We start from the raw sequence: 20,631 nt of genomic DNA, 5'->3' as shown, positions 1-20,631 counted from the left end.
ATGAAGGAATAACCAAGACATTCTCAGGGAAAGGAAAACTGAAAGACTTTGTCTGCAGAAAAACTCCTCTAAAACAATGTCTAAAGGAAGTTTTCTAAAAAGAAAGAAAATAAAAAAGGAATCTTGGAACATCAGGAAGAAAGACTGTGGTAAGCAAAAATATGGGTAAATACAACAGATTTTCCTTCTCCTTTTGAGATTTATAAGTCATGTTTGATGTTTGAAGAAAAAATTGTAACACTCTCTGATGTGGTTCTAAGTTTGTGTGGAGAAAAGATTTAAGACAATATAAATGGAAGGACAAAGGGATGTAAAGGAAGGTAAGGCTCCTATACTTGAACTGGTAAAATAATGAAGCCAGTTGACTATAATGTTATCTAGAAATGATGTAATACTTAGAGCAGCCACTAAAAATCTGTATAGGCATACTAAAAAATGCTACAGATAAATCAAGATGGAATTCTAAAATATGTGTGAATAACTCACAGGAAGGCAGGAAAAAGAAAACAGAAATGGAAAACTGAGAGAACAAACAGACAACAAAAAACAAAATGACAAACTTAATCATTAACATGTCAGTTAAGTGTAAATGGTCTAAATACACCAATTAAAAATAGATTTTCAGAGTGGAGTGAAAAACATGACCCTACTATATGCTGTTTACAAGAAACTCACTTCAAATATAATGATATAGAAAAGTTGAATGTAAAAGAATGCAAACATTAATCAAAAGAAAGCCAGAGTGGCTATATTAATAGCAGATAATGTAGACTTCAGAGCAAAGAAAATACTAGAGATATAGAGAGACATCATATAATGATAAAAGGGTCAGTCCACGAAGAAGACATAACAATCCTAAATGTGTATGCACTAAACAACAGAGTTGCAAAATATGTGAAGCAGAAACTGATAGGAAAAACAGACAAATCCACAATTTGAGTTGGAGACTTAAGTAGCCCTCTCTCGACGATTGATAAAACAACAGAAAATCAGCAAGGATATTGGAAACTCAACATCATAAACCAACATTATCTAATCAACTTTTATAGGAAACTCTACCCAACAACAGCAGAATACATATTGTTTTCAAGTATGTACAGAACATATACTAAGATAGACCATTTCCTGGGCCAAAAAATAAAACTCAACAAATTTGAAAGAATTTAAATCATACAGGATGTGCTCTCTAACCACAATGGACTCAAACTAGAAATCCATAACCAAAAGATAACAGGAAATTTCTAAACACTTGGAAACAAACAACACACTTCTTTTTTTTAAATTTATTTTTATTGGAGTATAGTTTCTTTACAATGCTGTGTTAGTTTCTGCTGTACAGCAAAGTGAATCAGCTGTACGTTTACATATATGCTCTCTTTTTTGGATTCCCTTCCCATTTAGGTCACTACAGAGCATTGGGTAGAGTTCCCTGTGCTATATACAGTACATTCTCATTGGTTATCTATTTTATACGTAGTAGTGTATGTATGTCAATCCCAATCTCCCAATTCATCCTACCTCCCCTTCCACCGCTGGTATCCATACATCTGTTCTCTACATCTGTGTCTCTATTTCTGCTTAAAACAGCACACTTCTAAATAATCCATGCATCAAACAGGAAGTCTTAAGGGAGATAAAAATATATTAACCTGAATAAAAATTAAAATACAGCATATCAAAATTTGTGGAACAGAAAGTAGTACTGAGAAGAAAATTTTTAACACTAAATGCATACATTAGAAAAAAGAAAAATTCTCACATAATCCGAGTTCACATCTAAAGATCTTAGAAAAAAAAGAACTAAATAAACCCAAACCAAGTAGAAAGAAGGGAATAATAAAGGCAACAATAGAAATTGATGACACTGAAAAGAAAAATATTTTAAAAACATCAGAGAAAAACCAATGAAACAAAGTGATGCTTCTATGAAAAGATTGATAACATTGACAAACCTGTATCAATACTGACAAAAGAAAAAAGGGAGAGGACACAAATCATCAATATCAGGAATGAAATAAGGAATATCACTATAGACCATGCAGACGTCAAACGGAGAATAATGTAATACTGCAAACCACTCTACATGCCTATATTTGATAACTTAGATGAAATGGATCAATTCTTCAAAAAACACAAACTTCCACAACTCGTCAAAAATTAAATAAATAATTTGAGTTGTTCTAAATCATTAAGGAACTTGATTTAATATTCAAAATTTTCCCCAACAGGAAATCTCCAGGCCCAGATTGTTTTGCTGGAGAATTTTACCAAATATTTAAAGACTGAACACTAATTATACACAATTTTTTCCAGAAAATTGAAGAGGAGGTAATATGTCCCAATTAATTTGATAAATTTAGTATTGCCCTGATACCAAAACCATATAAAAACACTACAAAAAAGAAAACTAAAGACCCACATCCCTCATGAATATAGACACAAAAATCCTCAGGAAAATATTAACAGAGTATTCAGAAAGATATAGAAATAATTATATACCATGACTAAGAGGGGTTTATTATAGGGATGCAAAGCTAGTTCAATATTGAAAAGTCAGTGTAATCCACCATATTAACAGGCTAAAGAAAAATCATATGATCATATCAATTGATGCAGAAAAGCATTTAACAAAACTCCATTCATTATAAAAAATCTCAGAAAAACCAGAATGCAGAGGAACTTCCTCTACTTGACAAAGAACATCCACAAAAATTCTACAACTGGCCTTATACATAATTCTGCAAGAGTGAACACTTTCTCCCTAAGATCAGGAAGAAGACAAGGATGTCTGCTCTCACTACTCTTATTCAATATAGTTCTGGAACTTTTAGCCAATGTAACCAGGCAAGAAAAGCAAATAAAAGACAAACATACCATTAAGGATTAAAATAGAGGAAACACTCTACCCAGTTTCAAGACTTATTATATTTACAGTTATCAAGACTGTGCAATATTAGTGGAGGAATAGACACATCTGTCAATGGTACGCAATCGAGAACTCAGAAATAGACCTGCAAAATATGCCTGATTTTTTTATTTTTATTGAGATGAAATTCATATAACATAAAATTAGCCATTTTAAAATGAAACTAAACAGTGGCATTTAGTACATTTATAATATTCTGCAACAACCACCTCTATCTAGTTCCAAAACTCTTTCATCATTCCAAAATAAAACTCCATACCCACTAAGTAGTTACTTCTCATTCTTCCCTTCAACCACCAATTTGCTTTCTATTCTATCCAGAATTTACTTATTCTGGATATTTTGTGTAAATGGAATCAAACAATATGTGACATTTTGTGTCTAGCTTCTTTCACTTAATGCATTGTTTTTGAGATTCATTCATATTGTAGCATGTATCAGTACTTCATTCCTTCTTATGGCTGAATAATATTCCATGATATGCACTTACCACAATTTGTCCATTTATCTGTTGCTAGACATTTGTGTTGTTTCTAAGTTTTGGCTACTGTAAGTAGTGTTGCTATGAATATTCATGTACAAGCCTTTGTTTGAGAGCCTGTTTTCAATTCTTTGGGTATATATGTAGGAGCAGAATTGCTAGGTCATATAGTCATTCTATGTTTAACTTTTTGAGGAACCAACACACTGTTTTCCATAGCAGTTGAACCACTTTACATTTCTACCAGCAATGTACAAGTTTCCAGTTATCCATGTCCTTGCCAATACTTGTTTTTTTACTTAAAAAAGTTATTATATAGTATCTAATTTTGATTTTGAATTGCATTTCCTTAATGGCTAAGAATGTTGAGCATTTTTTCATGTGCTTTTTGGCTATTTATATATCTTCTCTAGAGAAATGTCTATTCAAGTTCTTAGCACATTTTTAATTGAGTTGTTTGTCTTTCTGTTGTTGAGTTGTAAGGGTTATTTGTATTTTTTTAATATTATTCCCTTATCAGATATATGATTTAAAAATATTTTTCCCATTCTACTGGTTGTCTTTTCACTTTCTTGATAATGTTCTTTGATGCACAGAAGTTTTTAATTTTGATAAAATCCAATTTCTCTTTTTTTTCTTTTGTTGTTCATGCTTTTGGTGTCATATCTAAGAATCCATTGCCAAATCCAAGGTCATGAAAATCTACCCCTATGTTTTCTTCTTAAAGTTTGTGGTTTTAGCTTGTATATTTAGGTCATTGATCAATTTTGAGTTAATTTTTATATATGATGTTAGATAGGGGTCCAAATTCATTCTTTTACATGTGGATATCCAGTTGTCCCATTGCCACTTGTTGAAGAGACTGTTCTTTACCTCACTGAATAGTCTTGGTTCCCTTGATTTAAATCAACTGGCCATAGATATATATTTCTGGACTCTCAGTTCTACGCTATTGGTCCAGATGTCTATCCTTTTGGCAGTACCATACCATTTTGATTACCGTAGTTTTGTAGTAAGTTTTGATATTGGGAAGTATGAATCCTCCAACTTTGTTTTTCCTCCAATCTTCTTTTTCAAGATTGTTTTGGCTTTTTAGGGACCCTTGCAATTCTTGCCCAGCTGATTTTTGGCAATGGTGCAAAGCAAGTCAATGGAGGAAAAAAGCTTTTTCAACAAATGATGTGTGGCAATTTGACATTCTTAGGGGGAAAAAAAGAATCTCAATCTAAGTCTCAGACCTTGAATGAAAATTAACTCAAAATGGTGACAGACTTAAATGTAAAACTATTAAACTTTTATTTTAAAAATAGAAAAATCTTTGGCATCTTGGATTTAGACTTGACATCAAAAGGCAGATCTATAAAAAGGAAAAGGTGATAAACCTCACTGCATCAAAACTAAAAATGTCTCCTCTGCAAAAGTCTGCGAAGAGGATGAAAAGACAAGCTAGAGACTGGAAGGATATATTTGTAAACCACATATCCACAAAGGACTAATATCTAGAAGTATATAAAGAACTCTTAATATTCAACAGTAAAAACAAACAAACAAAAAACCTCAAGTAATCCAATTAGAAAATGGTCCAAAGACATTTCAACAAGGAGAATATACAGATGACAAGTGAGCACATGAAAAGATCACTAGCCACTAGGGAAATGTAAAATAAAACCACAATGAGGTATTATTACACACCTATCAGAATGATTAAAATAAAAAATAGCGACACCAGCAAATGCAGGCAGAGAAACAGAATCATTCACGTGTTGCTGGAACATGCAATAGCTACTCTGGAACACAGCTTGGTCATTTCTTAAAAAGCTTAACATGCAACTGTCAGACAAATCAGCAATTGCACTCATGGGCATTTATCTCAGAAAATTGAAAATTTATGTTCATATAAAACCTGCATACAAATGTTAATAGCAACTTTATTTATAATAGCCCAAAGTGGAAAAAACCCAGGTGGTTAAACAAATGTGGTACTTCCATACCATGGAATACTACTATACAGAGGAACAATTATTGATATGTAAAACAATTTGAATGACTCTTGAGGTAATTATGCTGAGTGAAAAAAGCCAACTCCAAAGGTTACCTATTGTATTCTTCTCTTTATGTAACATTCTTGAAGTGACAAAATTATAGAAATGAAGACAAATTCATGGTTTCCAGGGGTTAGAGATGAAGAGGGAGGGGGAGAGGGAAGGGAGAGAGGTGTGGCTATAAAAGATGGTGATGGAAAGGTTCTGTATCTTGACAGCAACAACATCAATATTCTGGTTGTGATATTGTATGATAGTTTTGCAAGATGTTATCATTGGGGGAAACTGGGTTAAGGGTACACACGATTGCTGTGTATTATTTCTTACAACTGTATGTGAATCTCCAATTATTTAAAAATAAAAGGTTTAGTTAAAAAACCAATAAGTGCTACATTATTTAATTTTTTCCATTTATAAGACTGCGAGCCTGACAGTGTGTAACAAGTGAGCACATGTAGCCGTTAGGGGGAGGTCAGATGGAGACGCTCATGATTCCATCACTCAGTTCATCACTTGGCTGAATAGCACTGACTGCTGGGATGGTCGAGACTGCTGCATTTTTTTATTATTATTATTTTTGTGTGTGGTACACGGGTCTCTCACTGTTGTGGCCTCTCCCATTGCGGAGCACAGGCTCCAGACGCACAGGCTCAGCGGCCATGGCTCATGGGCGGCCTAGCCTCTCCGTGGCACGTGGGATCTTCCCGGACCGGGGCACGAACCTGTGTCCCCTGCATTGGCGGGTGGACTCCCAACCACTGTGCCACCAGGGAAGCCTGAGACTGCTGCATTTTAAATTGTTTTTCTTCTTAGTCAAATAGGTTTGATTTGTGCCCATATTAGATCATGTTTAAAGACTAGAAACATAAGGAACCCGATGATGAAATACAAGATAATTAAGAGCAAAAATGGTCGGATTATAATCCTACTTCAAAATTACCTTTCCCATCCTGTAAATGGCATTCATCTGATTAAAAAAAATCATTATTTAGAACATCAAGATGTCTTTGGTACTTCAAAAACAGTGTTAAGAAGAGAAAATAGAGTGACAATTATATCTAATTTGGCTTTTTAGTTATTGAGAATAAAGGGTCCCCAGCCACAATGTGCTATTTGCAGAGTGTTTGCAAACAGTGGTCTGAAATCTGTCCCCTCTTGTCATTTATAAACAAAACATAGAAATTATAAAAATAAACCTGTAGTGTTTTTAGCATAAAATTCCGTAATTTCAGACATAGATTCTTGGAAAACAGCTTTTGCTTGTACTGGTGCTGTATCAGGGAGTTAAATCCCAGTGTTTTTAGTATACATACGGTTTCCAAATCAGATTTGACATATCATTTTTTAGTATATTTATTTAGCATAATTTAGAAAATTATGCTTTCTCTTGTATAAGTTAAAAAGAGTTAAAGGTGTATTTGTTGTTAAATGATACAAAGTGGAAATTTGTCTCTAATGACTGTATATTATGAATATTATTAATGAATGCATTAAAACAAACTGTAGTATACCATACTTAATATGATACTCTTAAATAGTTTGTTTGAAAGTTCAAATCACATCTTTGTCACATACCACAGAAAAATGGCAAAACCAGTTTAAAATTATTTGGAGAGGGTTGTAGTGAAAGGCGTTTGCAAGTCACATACGGCTGGGCTGTGTGGTGGGTGTGCATGCATTTGTCAGCTTTAAAGCATCCTGTACAAATCAGCTGTTAAGTGCCCACTGGCACTTATCTAGGACAATTAGGAAATGAGAGTCCTGGTTAGTAACATGTTCTCCATAACTGAAAATTACTATATGTCTGAGCACTGGATTGGGGTCAAGAGACTTCAGCCTTTCACTAGCTTGGGTTCTTAGACAAATTAAGTGGGATTATGACAATATTAATAGACACCTGTCTCCCATGGTGAGTGTCTAAAGCCAGTCAAATCAGCATTTTATTTACCTTTTTAGCTTCTTTCTCATTTGTTATGTTTTCTACCCTGAGTAACAGAAAACCCCAACTCAATTGGTTTAAGTCGTGAGGAAAATAGAAATCCCGAGGTAGGGCAGCTTCAGAGTTGGTTATTTTAGCAGCTCATTTCACCACTTCACGAAGGTCCTAGGTTCCTTTCCCTGTTCTGCCACCATTCATGGGTCAACTCAGCTGCTCTCAGGGTCACAAGAGGGTGACCTTGGGTCTAGGGGACCCTGTAGTTGATGAGGGTATCAAGAGAGAAAAGAGGCACCATCTCTTCTGGTGCATCTTTTTATCTCCGCAGCTGACTTTCTCTCACCCCTCCTTGGGCAGCACTGGGCCCCTTCTCACCCCCTGGCCAGTTCCCGGCAGGGAGAATGGGAGCTTCATGACTGGCTTAGACCATGCTGAACGAAATTGACATTCTACAGGCAGAGAAGAAGAGAGAAAGACTTCATGTTTGGTTTTGATATGACAAGGGTTCACAGGACAATTAAGTAAATATACCTACAGGTTCAGAACAAAAGGTTTTCCAGGCACTGATTTGTAGAACATGACTTCTGAGATCAGGATTAGCTGCCATGTACATAGACATTCTGTGCAACCGATGTAGAATTGCATCGTGATTGTGAGGGCAGACTCCGAGTCACATCCTAGCTCTGCCATTTGCCAGACAAATGGCCTGAGATTAGTTGTGTAACTTCTCTAAGTTTAACTTATAAAATGGGGAGCTAATGGACTTGTGAGGATTAGGTAAAACAATACATATGAACAGGTAGGCCTAGTGCCCAGTGCATAGTTAGCAATCAATGAATGTGCGATGCTGGTATGATGCAGTGATGATGAGCTGACATGACCTTGCACCTCTCAACAGTTGAATAGCTGTTTTTCCTGCTTTTACTCTTTCCAGCAGCCACTATGCCCTCTACCCATCTCCTCTATATACAGCATCCAGAGTGACCTGTTAGAAACATATAGAAGATCCATGTCTCTACAAATGACCCAATTTCGTTCCTTTTTATGACTGAGTAATATTCCATTGTATATATGTACCACATCTTCTTCATCCTTTCCTCTGCTGATGGACATTTAGGTTGTTTCCATGTCCTGGCTATTGTAGGTAGTGCTGCAATGAACATTGGGGTGCATGTATCTTTTTGAATATGGTTTTCTCTAGGTATATGCCCAGTAGTGGGATTGCTGGGTCATATGGTAGTTCTATGTTTAGTTTTTTAAGGAACCTCCATACTGTTCTCCATTGTGGTTGTATCAATTTACATTCCCACCAACAATGCAGGAGGGTTCCCTTTTCTCCACACCCTCCCCAGCATTTATTGTTTGTAGATTTTTTGAGACATGGGTGGATCTAGAGACTGTCATACAGAGTGAAGTAAGTCAGAAAGAGAAAAACAAATATCGTATATTAAAGCATATATGTAGAATCTGAAAAAACTGGTATAGACGATCTTATTTACAAAGCAGAAATAGAGGCACAGATGTAGAGAGCAAACATATGGATACCAAGGGGGAAAGGGGGGATGGGATGAATTGGGAGATTGGGATCAACACAAATACACTATTGATACTATGTATAAAATAGGTAACTAATGAGAACCTACTGTATAGTACAGGGAACTCTATTCAGTGCTCTCTGGTGACCTAAATGAGAAGGAAATCCAAAAAAGAGGGGATAAATGTATACATAGAGCTGACTCACTTTGTTGTACAGTATAAACTAACACAGTATTGTAAAGCAACTATACTCCAGAAAAAAGCCATATAGTAGATCAGATCATTCTCCTGCTCAAAACCCTCTCATGGCTCCCGTTGCACCTAAAATCAGATCTAAAGTCCTTATTCATCACAGCCTGCAGGGCCTATGTGGTCTGGCCCTTGCTTAGCTCTCTGCCTTCTTCAACAATTCCACCCAGATCCCTCTACGTTGGCCTGAATCGCATCAAGCCAGTTCCTACATCACAGTTTTCGTGCCTGATGGGCCTTCAGCCTGAACACTCTCCCCACTAGATCATCTCATATCTTCCCCCCTCATTTATTCATGTTTGTGCTCTAAGCACCTCCTCAGACAGAAGTTTGTCATCTGCCCTCTTAAAAACGCTCACCACGCTCACTCCCACTTACTCTTTCTCTTAGGCTGGACTGTCTAGAAAACAACCTGAGGCAAAAGCTCATGTGCTGACACTTGATTGAGGAGGAATACAGTCCCAGGGAAGCAGGAGCAAGGAAGAAGAAAGAGCAAATACTGAAAGGGCTCCAGCTTTGTAATCAGTGTAGCTGAGGGCTTAGTCCCCAGGGATGTCTTGAGACGGGGCATGGGGAGCTCTGCCTCTCTGTACGGACTATCCAGGGAAGGAAGAGAGAAATGATCTGCTGGCTCCCTTCTGTACCCTTTCTCCTACTGGTCAATCCACCCCTGAAGCAGGAATTAACCACCCCCCCCAACCTCTGTGATGTAGTGAGTAGCCCCCCCAGGCAGCCTCTGGAAAAGCCAGAGCCTCAGGGGTCCAGTCTGACCAATGCATAGGCGTGGAGGCCAGTGTCTTCTTGTCGGTTGTTGCCACATGCAAGGCTTCTTGATCTGAGAGGCTGGCAATAACAGCAGAGTTACCTGGCTCTAAGCCATAGCATGGAAGAGTTGATAGGGTCACTGTGGTCAGAAATCACGGCAAGTAGCCAAAGCCCTGGTGGGGAATGGGGGCGGAGAGGTCAGCGTGGCTGCTCAGATTTGAGTGGTATACAAACTAAGTCCAGCACCGTCTGCTACATCCTCATCTTGCGTAGTTCTCTTCATAATACTGAGGATGACCTGCCATGATACTGCATATTCATTTGAATGGAGCAGATATTCACCAGGATGGAACCTCCATAAGCAGGAGCTCATCTTTTTGAAAGATCTCTTTTTCAGATTGTCATGCTATTCACCACTCTCTACTAATGAGTTGGAAAACGGAGCCATGACAGAAATATCCCTCGTGAATAAAGGAGGTCGGCCCCTCCCTTGGCTCTCCTCCTACTGTGCTGCCTCTTTCATGCCTCTTCCCACTCCCAGTACGGGTGCTGCTTTGTGGCTTGGAGGCCTGGCCTTCTCATCCCAGATTCTCCCTGTGCACATGGAATTCTGAGAGTAGCTGAGTTTCATTTCCTCTGGTTCTCAATGCCTTTCTTAGGCCCCTTGTACCATCACTCTAGGCCCTGGGAGTTAGATGGGACTTTTGTCTCTGGAACAGTACTATGATGAAGGGTTTTGTTGTTCACCTCCCTCCACGTTTCCCATTCACAGATTCCCTCTCCATCACTGCATCTTCTCATTCATCCTACCTTCTTAATTAAAATTCTGACCCTATACCACTTCTTCATTGCCTTGAAAAATTTCCCAAATCAGTTATCTCTTGAATGAATACCTTATCTCCATGCTGGCCCCTTTTCTCCCTAAATCAGAGTTTTAAATAATTATTTCTGAGTGTGATTTTAGGTCTAGGTTTTTGAATTTGTTGCCTCCATTGCCTTAATTTCTAGATGATCATGAATCATCACTTAAGAAATCAGCGTTAAGATTAGACTTAAGGGAAACCTTTAACATCATAGCTCTAGATCAGAGTAGCTATAACTTCTAGCAAAATATAGGCATCGACTTGCAGAACTGAAAATGGCCTCAGAAGTTCATTGAGTATGACCACTTCCCACTCCTCTCCCAACCCCTTCTTGAGAGATGAGGAAACAAACCAGAAAAGGTGGGACTCTTCCAGACTTACAAAGCCAGAGAGGGGCTGAGGCAGGCTAGGGACCCAGTCCTTTTGCCTTTCTGTCCAGGGCTCTCCTAAGATCCAGACTGCTTCTTCAATCAACTGCATAGTTTGGTTTGAAGATTTGCTAAGACATTTTTGGACAGGCAGCAGAATGTTAAATCATGCAAGACAAGGAAGACAGTTCCCTGCCTATTCCCACCTTCTCATGTGACCTCCCGGACTGGCTTCTAACGGGTATTTCTGGGACTGTTTGATCAGCCCAGGGTAGACCTGACCCATTGCTAGTGACAGGGTAACTTTTGGTAGAATCCGGAGGAGGTGTCTTGCTTCCTTCTGACCCCCACAACTATGTGTCATCTCTGGGTATCCTGATGTGCAGCTGCAATCTGAAATGACCTGTAGGAGACACATTAATTGGCTGCTGTTTTTGGTCATGTGGTTGTGTTTTTGGTGAGATGAGAAATAGAAAAATGTTTTAAAACTGGTAAAGTAAAATCCCTAACATATATTGGGGATTTTTAAACTTCTTGATCTTGTTAAAATACACTGGTAAGTTTCTTTTGTGTGTCTCTGAGTCTGCCTCGGGCAGTAGTCTGAACTTATGTTGCCTTTTAACTTCCTCCTTTCAAATTTACTAAATTGTATGATTTCAAAATTTAAGCACCACAGTTGGCTACTGAGAATCATCAGGATGCTTGCAAGTTCTGAAACAGGGTTTCAGGCAAATTCTGAAATTCTCTGTGTAAAATCTAGCCTATTTTCCAAGTAGGGGACTGTTATTAAACCAAGAATTGCCCTGAGAAGTGAAAGCACAGAGCAATTCAAAGAGGTGTCAAGGTCTGCTGGCATCCGATGCTGCTTCCCTGAAGGCTTGTTTTATTTTGTCATTCACACGTCACCTTTTTTTTTCAAAGGTGACTTAAAAAAATTTATTTATTTGTTTGTTTATTTTTGGCTGCACGGGGTTGCTGTGCTCGGGCTTTCTCTACTTGCAGTGAGCGGGGGCTACTCTGTTGCAGTTCGTGGGCTTATTGCGGTGGCTTCTCTTGTGGAGCACGGGCTGTAGGCACGTGGGCTTCAGTAGTTGTGGCTCGCGGGCTCTAGAGCGCGGGCTCAGAAGTTGTGGCACACAGGCTTAGTTGTTCCGCGGCATGTGGGATCTTCCTGGACCAGGGCTCAAACCCGTGTTCCCTGCATTGGTAGGCGAATTCCTAACCACTGCGCCACCAGGGAAGCCCCCAAGGTGACTTTTAATTCCAGTCTTATTTTATGCACAGTAGTCACAATAGCTCACTTCAGTTGTTAGCATTATCTCTAAGGGATATTCCGTGCATCTGATTTGCAGCAGCTACATTCCCCCCTTCTTTGGGGAGCAGAGGAAGTTTGTGGAAGTCCAGTCCCTGCATTAAACAGAGCTATTTCTGATCTTGGTGGATTTACAGATCCTGACTTACGTATGACCCTGAAGTTATTAAAAACACACACCCCAAGGCCTGCCTTGGTTACGTAATAGGGCCACTAGGCTGACTCAGGGACTTTGTGCTCAGAGCTGAGAACAGAAACTGGCTTTTCCAAACACCTCAAAGTCTGTGAAGGGAGGTGAACCCAGCCTCCAGGCCGTGGGGCTCCATCTTGACCACTGACTTAGAATTAAATTTCAGGGGGAGGCTCAGGATGTTTCCAAACGTCCCTGCTTCCTTTTATGCTCAGTCTTAATTTTCTTTTTCCCAAGATGGACAGTGCCATCCCTTTCCTGATCCAGCTACAGAGAATCTGGTCACAAGCCAGCCTTGGTGGTTCAGTCATGGGTGGCCTTGGCAAAGATTCACGGTCAATTCTGAGAGAATATCACGCCTGCCAAGGCCAGGGGCACGGAGCATGGAGTAGCCTTTATCCTTTTGAGCACAAATCGTGGTATCCATGGAGGAAGTCACAGCAGAGTGAGCCCTGGAAGTCACCCAGGCTTCCTCCAAGTCCTCATTTTATGGATGGGGAAACATACCAATAGCAGAAACATGACTGCCTCTGGGTTGCAAGCTGAGTGGTAGTAGAGGGTGGGCTGCATCCCAGAACAAAACCTATGAGAGGGCAGGGACCACGCTGGCCCATCCACTGCTGTCTCCCAGCACCTAGTACAGTGCCTGGTAGACAGGAGGGCCCAGTAAATATCTGTTGAAGGAAAGAACAAATCTAACACCTCTTCCTCCATGTCAGCTTTCTATTTTTCTTCCCCTTCTCCTGATATTTAACTAACCTTAACCTCAGAAGAGCCCCTCTGCCCCTCCTCCAGGCCAGGAAAGGTCACAGGGGCATGAACAAGACACTGTTCCCCTAAGCCAGGAAGTCACCTGGTGCCCACACAGCCAGAGTAGGAGGCTTTCCCCCAGAAAGTCTCCTGCCCATCAGTTACCACAGCCTAGACTGGCTAGAGCCTACTCCTAAGTCTGATGCCAGATTGGAGCTACAGTATGACCATTTGGGGGGCCCTAGTAGTTACAAAGTTGTTTCCAGTTTATTTGGGCACCAAGATTGATCTTTAGGCCAATTAATGGAAACAAAATGATCACTGGGCTGTGGTCTCCAAAAGTTGTGGATGTTGAAGAGGGATCCAGAAAGCTTTGGGAGCCCCAGGCTTGGGGATGAGGTCCAGGCCTCATGCCTGGTTCTAAGGGAGAAGAAGGGACTCTCTGGTCCCAGCTTGGCCAGGCTAGGCAAATGTCAACTGCGACTGCCTCTGTATGCCCAGGATTTAGTGAGATTCTGCAGTGAGAGAAGGCAGATTCAGAAGAGAGAAATAAAAACTTCGCTCTTTCGCAGGTTGTTGGCTCTCAGCGAGGGGGAGCGTCATTTGACTTTGCGTCCGGGGACAGCTCTCTTGGTGCGGTGTACTGGCCCGCCTGAGCTCCACAAGCTACAGCTGCTGATTGAGACCAGAAGCGCATATTGAGAGCACAGACTTGGGGAACCCTGCCCGGAAAAGAGCCAGAGGAGAAGAGGAGTGTGTTGGGGGGTGGGAGAACTCGTCGGCTGCCGGGCTCCACAGAGCCAGGGCCGGGAGCGCACCCCGTGCCCCTGCGGCTGCAGAGATCGCCTTGGAGCGCCGGGAGTCCTCCAGCCCCGAGTGCGCGCCCGGCTGTTCCGCGCACCTGCCGCGGGCCCCGCGCGGGTCTGAGCGGCGGTCGGGCGGGCCGCGCGCACAGGTGGCGGCGATTGGGCAGGCGGGGCCCGGAGGGTGACGTCACGGGCTCCGGTCCCGGCGGCAGAAATAGGGCAGCCGCGGCGGCTGTACCACAGCAGCGGGCCGCGGCGGCTTAGAGAGCTGGATCTCCGACAGCCTCCAGCGCGCCCAGGACCCGCCGACAGCCGGAGAGACCGACCGAAGGACGCGGGACCGGGTCTCCGCTGCCACCACGGGGCGCTCCCTCTCGCCCTCCGAGTGCAGCCACCTGGTCTTCCCCTCGGCCCCCGGCCGCCTCAGGTACGCGGGCGCGGCTTCGGAGCGGCCGTGGGGAGGGTGCCAAGCCGCCGCCCCCGCCGCCGCCAACCGGTCCCGCTGCGCCCCGCTGGGGTACTAGCGCTCGCGGCCCCGCGTTTCCCTGCAGGGCCCGGCCGGGCGCTTGCTAGTCCTCACCGCCGCGCCTGGTGAGCCAAGTTTGCCCGCCTGCCGGGAGGCAGGCACGGGACCCCGCGACCCGGGCTGGGCAGGGCTACCCCGGGGTAAAGGCTGGGGAGCCGAGGCGTGTGGCCTGGGTCTGCAGTGGGGACCGGAGTGACCAGGCTTGCGCGCAGAGCACCGCGCAGAACCACTTGAGCCGAGCCCGAAGCGGGCGCCGGGCTCTGAGACCCTTCAGGTGCCGTTCTTGTGTTCTGGACCCCGAGCGGCCTCGGCGAGACGGGAGAGCGGTTGCACCTGGGCTCGGACTCGTGCCCTTGGCCCCGGGCTGGGACGCGAGGCGGGCGTCCTCACTACCTCTTTCCTCCAGCTTTGCGGGGAAACTTGCGTCTGCTCGCTGCAGCCCGAAGGGCCCGCGGCGCCCGGCGTGGCCTTCGCAACCCCGAGGGCCGCCGTGTCCGGGGCTGAGCGCTTGGGCTTCGCGGAGGAGGCGGGAAGGACCCGGGACCCCACTAGGCTCCGGCAGCCCGCCGCGCTCCTTCTGCTCGGTCGGGCCGGTCGTTGTTCCAAGCAAGCGGCCGGTGTTATTTGTTGGGAAATCACTAGTGAGCAATTTGTTTGGGGGGGATGTTCAGGCAGGGGACTTGGTCCTAACAGCTTGTAATGTGGGTGATCTCCACTCCTCTTGGAGCCAGCAAAAGACCTGTTCCAAGTTTCGGGGGGACCTAGGCGAAGCAGGCAGAGCTATCCGCTTTGGGTGCGCGTGTGGCCTCGAGTTTGGGGGAGAGCTTGGCGCGAGCCTTCGGGTCTCCCTTCGACTGACAAAGCGTTGCCCCGAGCGCGTTCGCTTGAGGCCTGCCACCTGAGGACTTCGGCGCCCGCCCCTCTTGCAGGAACAGAAACCTGCTGGAGCAGTAGGGTTTCTCACCATGCCCAGAACGTGGCGAGCATCCCGTGCAGCGTGTCCGTCTATGTAAGTTCCTGGGGACCTGCAGAGTTGGGCCTTCTAGGTTTGCGTCTAGCCCAGAGAGTTGTTCCCACATGCGCTGTCCAGACGACCTCTCTCCTGATTAACTGTCGCCGACATTGATGAATAGCGCTTCCGCAGCCTCTCCTCCGCTCGCCTCTAGGTGTCGCTTCCGCCGAGGTTTCTGGCGAGTGGAGCCGGTAGCTTTGGTCTGTTCCCTTAGTGAATTTGTTGCAAGCCTGTGCACCAGGAATCGTACTAGATGGGCTCCTGAGACGCAAACATCGGTCCACATTCTCTGAGCCAAACAGAAACAGAATTTCAGTAGAAGGGGCGCGGTAACTTAAGCCCATTTTTGGTGCGCATTTTGATTATCACACAATTCGAGAGGGGAGAAAAGGGATCGGGAAGAAATTCGGACTTTTCTCAAAAGTCCCGAGTTATTTTCCTATCATCAGGTTAGGGGAAAGCCAGAGATGACTTTTAACAGTGTCCTTTAATCCTGGAATGGCCCAGACAGGCTCTGGGTCTGGGCAGTGGTCAGGTGAAGGGCTCACCTGGGAAGCAAATGGTCAAGGGAGTGAGGGATACGGCTTCTCTGACCCCAGAGGCTCAGCAGCCCTCAGGCAGTAACTCTAATGGAAGACCTGAGCCGATGCTCCACAGAGCGCATGTCTGCTTTCCATCTCAGTTTTGTGAGAAGACACTGCAGCATTACTAGTTTATTTCTGTTTAAACGCAATGAGATGAATGTTCACTTTCTTCCCATGCTAGGGAAAAAGACAGCCCGTCTCTCCAAAGACTTCAGACAGAGCCAAAGGTTGTGCAAGAAAATAGTCTTTGATGTAATGAATTAAAATTGCTTAATAAAAGTTGTTCCAGTGGATTTTTCTCTCTTCAAATTTTTTGTCCACCCTCAATTGTTGTCAGTTCCAGGAAGGCTTTTTGTTCCAGAGAGGGGCCAGCTTGTTCTGGGTATGGTGAGAACTTTTATCACTTTGGCTGTGTCCTGGAGTGGTAGGTTGGATTTTTCTACCTTGACCTGCCAGTCACTCAGGATTCTTCTTCTAAGGGCTGCAGCCTTTTTTTTTTTTTTTTTTTTTTTAGTGATCTTCATGATGTGAGCTTTTGTTTGACAACATTACATTTCAGAAATTGTCATTGACTAGTCAGGATTTCCTAAAAATCTCCTTAATTGCCACTTTGCCTTTTTTGGTATTTCTTTGCAAACTCAACTTTCTTGTGTTGCTCTGTGCTTACTAATTAATCAAATTGGGCAGTTATTTCAATAGCACATCTTTCCTTACATTTTCTATCTTGGTGCATAACACAAGGCATGCAACTTCAAGTAAAATAGAACTACAGTGGAGCGAACATGGTACTCAGGAGGCATAATCTGAATGTTGGAAGGGTGAGGGTTCCGTGCGTTAACTTCATAGTAAATAGGAATGTCATAGATTTACACATTGCACATAGACTAATTTAGATATCAAATTTATCAAATGTTGGAACAATTAACCAAAGATACCGAGTAGATAATTAATAGGAAATGCAATATAACTTCATTATGGATTGCTTCAGGGTTGGCTTCATATGTTTCCATGCCTAATTTCCCTGTTGGTATTTTAGAGATTATTTTAGGAAGTTTGAACCCTTTCCTTTTTTCCTAAAACACTCACAAATCAAAACTGGGGTCCTAAACCTTGCAAAAGAAATTAGCATACAGCTTCCTGGTTTTAGGTTGGAGTTGATATGCCTTTTTTTTTCTCTTTGAACATTGGGCAGGCATACAGAAGAGAACTGTAGGATTTTGGTGGTCCCCAATTGGTTCCTATTTGTTGACTGCCAACATCACGTGTAAAATGCAATGCACCTAAAAGTGATTGGCTAGAGCATACACTTTTCAATTAGGTTAGAAATTCAGGTGCCTCAAAATCACAGACTTTACCATTCTCTTCAAGGATGGGCGGTGTTGCTTAGTTCTGCCAAATCATCTTCATAATTTCTGGTCCTGTCTGTTACAAAGAGAAGCCCTTTCCATGTGACTATTCCATAGTGTCTGGTCTGGTAATGTCACCACATTCTGAGAGAGGATGAGAGAGAACGAACCAGTGAATAGCTTTCCCAAAAGCTCCAAGCGTCTGAATTCCCATTCTTCCCAAACAGGGCTGATTCCTGGAGGAGGAAAGAGAAGTTTGTACTCATGCCTGTGCTTCTCTTTGCCTTCTGACACTGTTCAGTAAAGACAGCTTACATGCTGCTGTATGTTCTCTGGTGGGGTAGATTTGGAGTTTACATATTCATACCAATTTCTCCCTGGTCATTTGCATTCTTAGGTCACAGTTATTCAACTTCCTTCAAAAAACAAGTCAGTATTTGGAATGTTACATTCTACAGATTTGTCGTACCTCTATAATTTTAAGTACAAATAAATAATAGCATGATATCAGCTTATATTATAACACCAGAAAATCCTGTGGTTTTCACAGCAAGGGGTAGATGATCTAATGGGGCCCATCTTGAACTAAAAAAAGCAAAATCAGTCTGTCTAAACAGAGGATGCATACATATTCCGTCCGTAAGTTTGTGATTATGTTAGAAACAAATCAATTGCCTAGGGGTCAGGATGCTTGAGTTTTAGTCTAGGTTTGGCTACTGAGTTGGCTTCATACATTGGGTGAATTCCTCCACCTTCTAGGCCTTTGGTGTCCTGTCTGTGCAGTGGCCAGTCTGGCACCTGATTCTCCTGAGCATGGGGAAACATGAGGCTCAGCTGGGAAACCTCAGAGGAAGCAGTAAAGTACTTCTCTTGGAAACGAGATGTCTTAAATATCAAGTGATTGTGTCTTACAAGTTGTTTGAAAGGAAAGGTAGTTCCAGGTCTTTTATGAGAACAATCTCAGGTAGATTTATAACCAATCTTGGGACTCTAGCATGGATTGAATGAAGCTTATAAACCTAAATTGATTTCAAAAGGAGCTCTAGGTTGAAAAAGAGGGTTTGTGACCTTATTAGTGGTACCTTCCCGTTTCTTTGACAGGGAGATTCTTGTATTTTCTTCCATCTGAGGGCCAGTAGGGCTATTTGAATTTGATGAGTAATCTTCCAACAGGTCCTCTTTGCCCAAAGTGACTGTCTACCAGGCTGGTTGGTGTTGCCCATGAAGTAAAGGGTACTCTTGATGCCTGGTATCCTTTGTATCTCCTCATGGTTTCTTTATTTCAACCACATTCTTGGCCAATGAAGAGAGCACCAAGGAAGGCCGAGGAGAGCGTGCTAAGTGGCCCTATCCTGGGTGAAGTGTAGGAGGGGGCAGCTTGGCTTCCCCCTCTGGCCTTGCTCGGGGCCATGAAAGCTGGAGGAACACAGCTCTTGGCATCTGTTAGAGGAGAGACTTGGGGCTCATGGCCTCTAATCTTGTTGTACATAGATGTTTCCCCATCTAAAACCAAACATTCATCCAAATAAAATATTTCTAAGTATCAAGAGGCAGCAGGGGATGGGGTTTAAGAGTATAGACACCAAGTCCACCTAGCTGTCTTGGAGTCCCAGCTCTGCCATTTATTTGCCATGCAGCCTTGGCAAGGTATTTAACCCTCTCTGTGACCCATTTCCTCTGTCATTTGACTAGAGGATAATCATTGCCCTCCTCATGGAGTAGAAATGAGGATTATGAGTTAATACCTATGAAGCATTTAGAACAGTGCCTGACACATAGTAATTGCTATATGTGTTAATCAAATAGAGAGTCTCTATTTGGTTATTAGACAGATCATCAAAATTGATTTAGACACAGTATTCTTTTTTTATGAACCGAACTGTCATAAAACTTGGGTTGTAAATTTTAAGAGTGTTGTTGCTGTAGATGGACTGAATTGTCAGTCACCATGAGTATAAAATGACATCTCAGACTCATCTGCCGTGCAAATGAAGTTTGATCTAGTGGTGGCCAAGCTGAAATAAACTTTACAGAGAGGCTGCCTAGGAATATTTCAGTAGTTGGCCTGGCTCGTGTGTTTCCCTGTCATCCAATGAAATCCTACGGGAATCTCAACACAAACCAGACAAAACCAGAGATGACTCCAGGTGCAGTAGGGCTGCAGTTCAGCTTCCTGAAACACATCTCAGAACAGCTGGTTTAATGCCAGAGGTCTGGGCACACCCTCTTAAATGAAGTGATTTGGCTCTTCCCAAAACAATTGAAATGAACAGAATTTATTCTGATATTATCCATTAATAATAAAACATCCAAAATAATTGGTCTCGGATTACTAGGCCAACTGAAAACTAAATACTAGATATTGTGGCTCAAATATTTCATAACTCCAGGGATTGACATCTGTACATTATCTAGAGTAAGTTTTGATTATCTTGCTGTTTTTAGTTTATTTGGGCTTGAAGGCATGAAAAGGGAGAGAAGAAGACCTTTTTATATATATGCTCACTCCATGAGCACTGGTTGATGGTGGATAAGTAGGGAAGAATTAATAAAAGTAGAGTAGGAAGCAGTGTCTTTCTAGTTCTAGCTTGAGTTACTCTTGCTGGTTTAAAAAAAATTCCGAAAATCCAGCAACTGCTCTCTGCAGTCTCTGGAACATGGATGGCTCTGTGTTCAGAAGAGAATAATTTATGGGGAGTAGGGAGTTGCCCTATTTATTTTTAGAAAAACTGGTTGCAGTCAGGGAAGTCATTTTTATTCTCTTTTAGTCCCAAATGTGATTTTTCTCTCCTCATCCCTGTAAGAACACACACCCTAGCTGGAGCCCCGGACAGGGAGCGTAGCGCTGGGTGGCTGCTGGTAGTGCTGCAGCCCTCTCCCAGGTAGCTGCGGAAGCTGCAGCGTTCTGCTCCACTCTGCCTTCTTCAGAGGGAGGAGCT

The 20,631-nt window shown here is 42.7% G+C and overlaps 1 protein-coding gene across 2 annotated transcripts in view; it reads left to right on the top strand.

The window, feature by feature from the left end:
- The first annotated feature begins 14,518 nt into the window (after window positions 1-14,518).
- The window catches only part of FSTL4 (follistatin like 4), a 440,615-nt gene continuing 434,502 nt past the window's right edge, over window positions 14,519-20,631 (top strand). For both annotated transcript variants that reach the window (XM_073802526.1, XM_019924423.3), the window contains exon 1: window positions 14,519-14,651. The gene's annotated coding sequence lies outside the window, so the exon portion shown is untranslated. The remainder of the gene's footprint in view (window positions 14,652-20,631) is intronic.

Source organism: Tursiops truncatus, chromosome 3, assembly GCF_011762595.2.
Source record: "Tursiops truncatus isolate mTurTru1 chromosome 3, mTurTru1.mat.Y, whole genome shotgun sequence".
Lineage (NCBI taxonomy): Eukaryota > Metazoa > Chordata > Mammalia > Artiodactyla > Delphinidae > Tursiops > Tursiops truncatus.
Note: the sequence above shows the minus strand (reverse complement) of the source record. Positions and strands in the feature narration are given on the sequence as shown.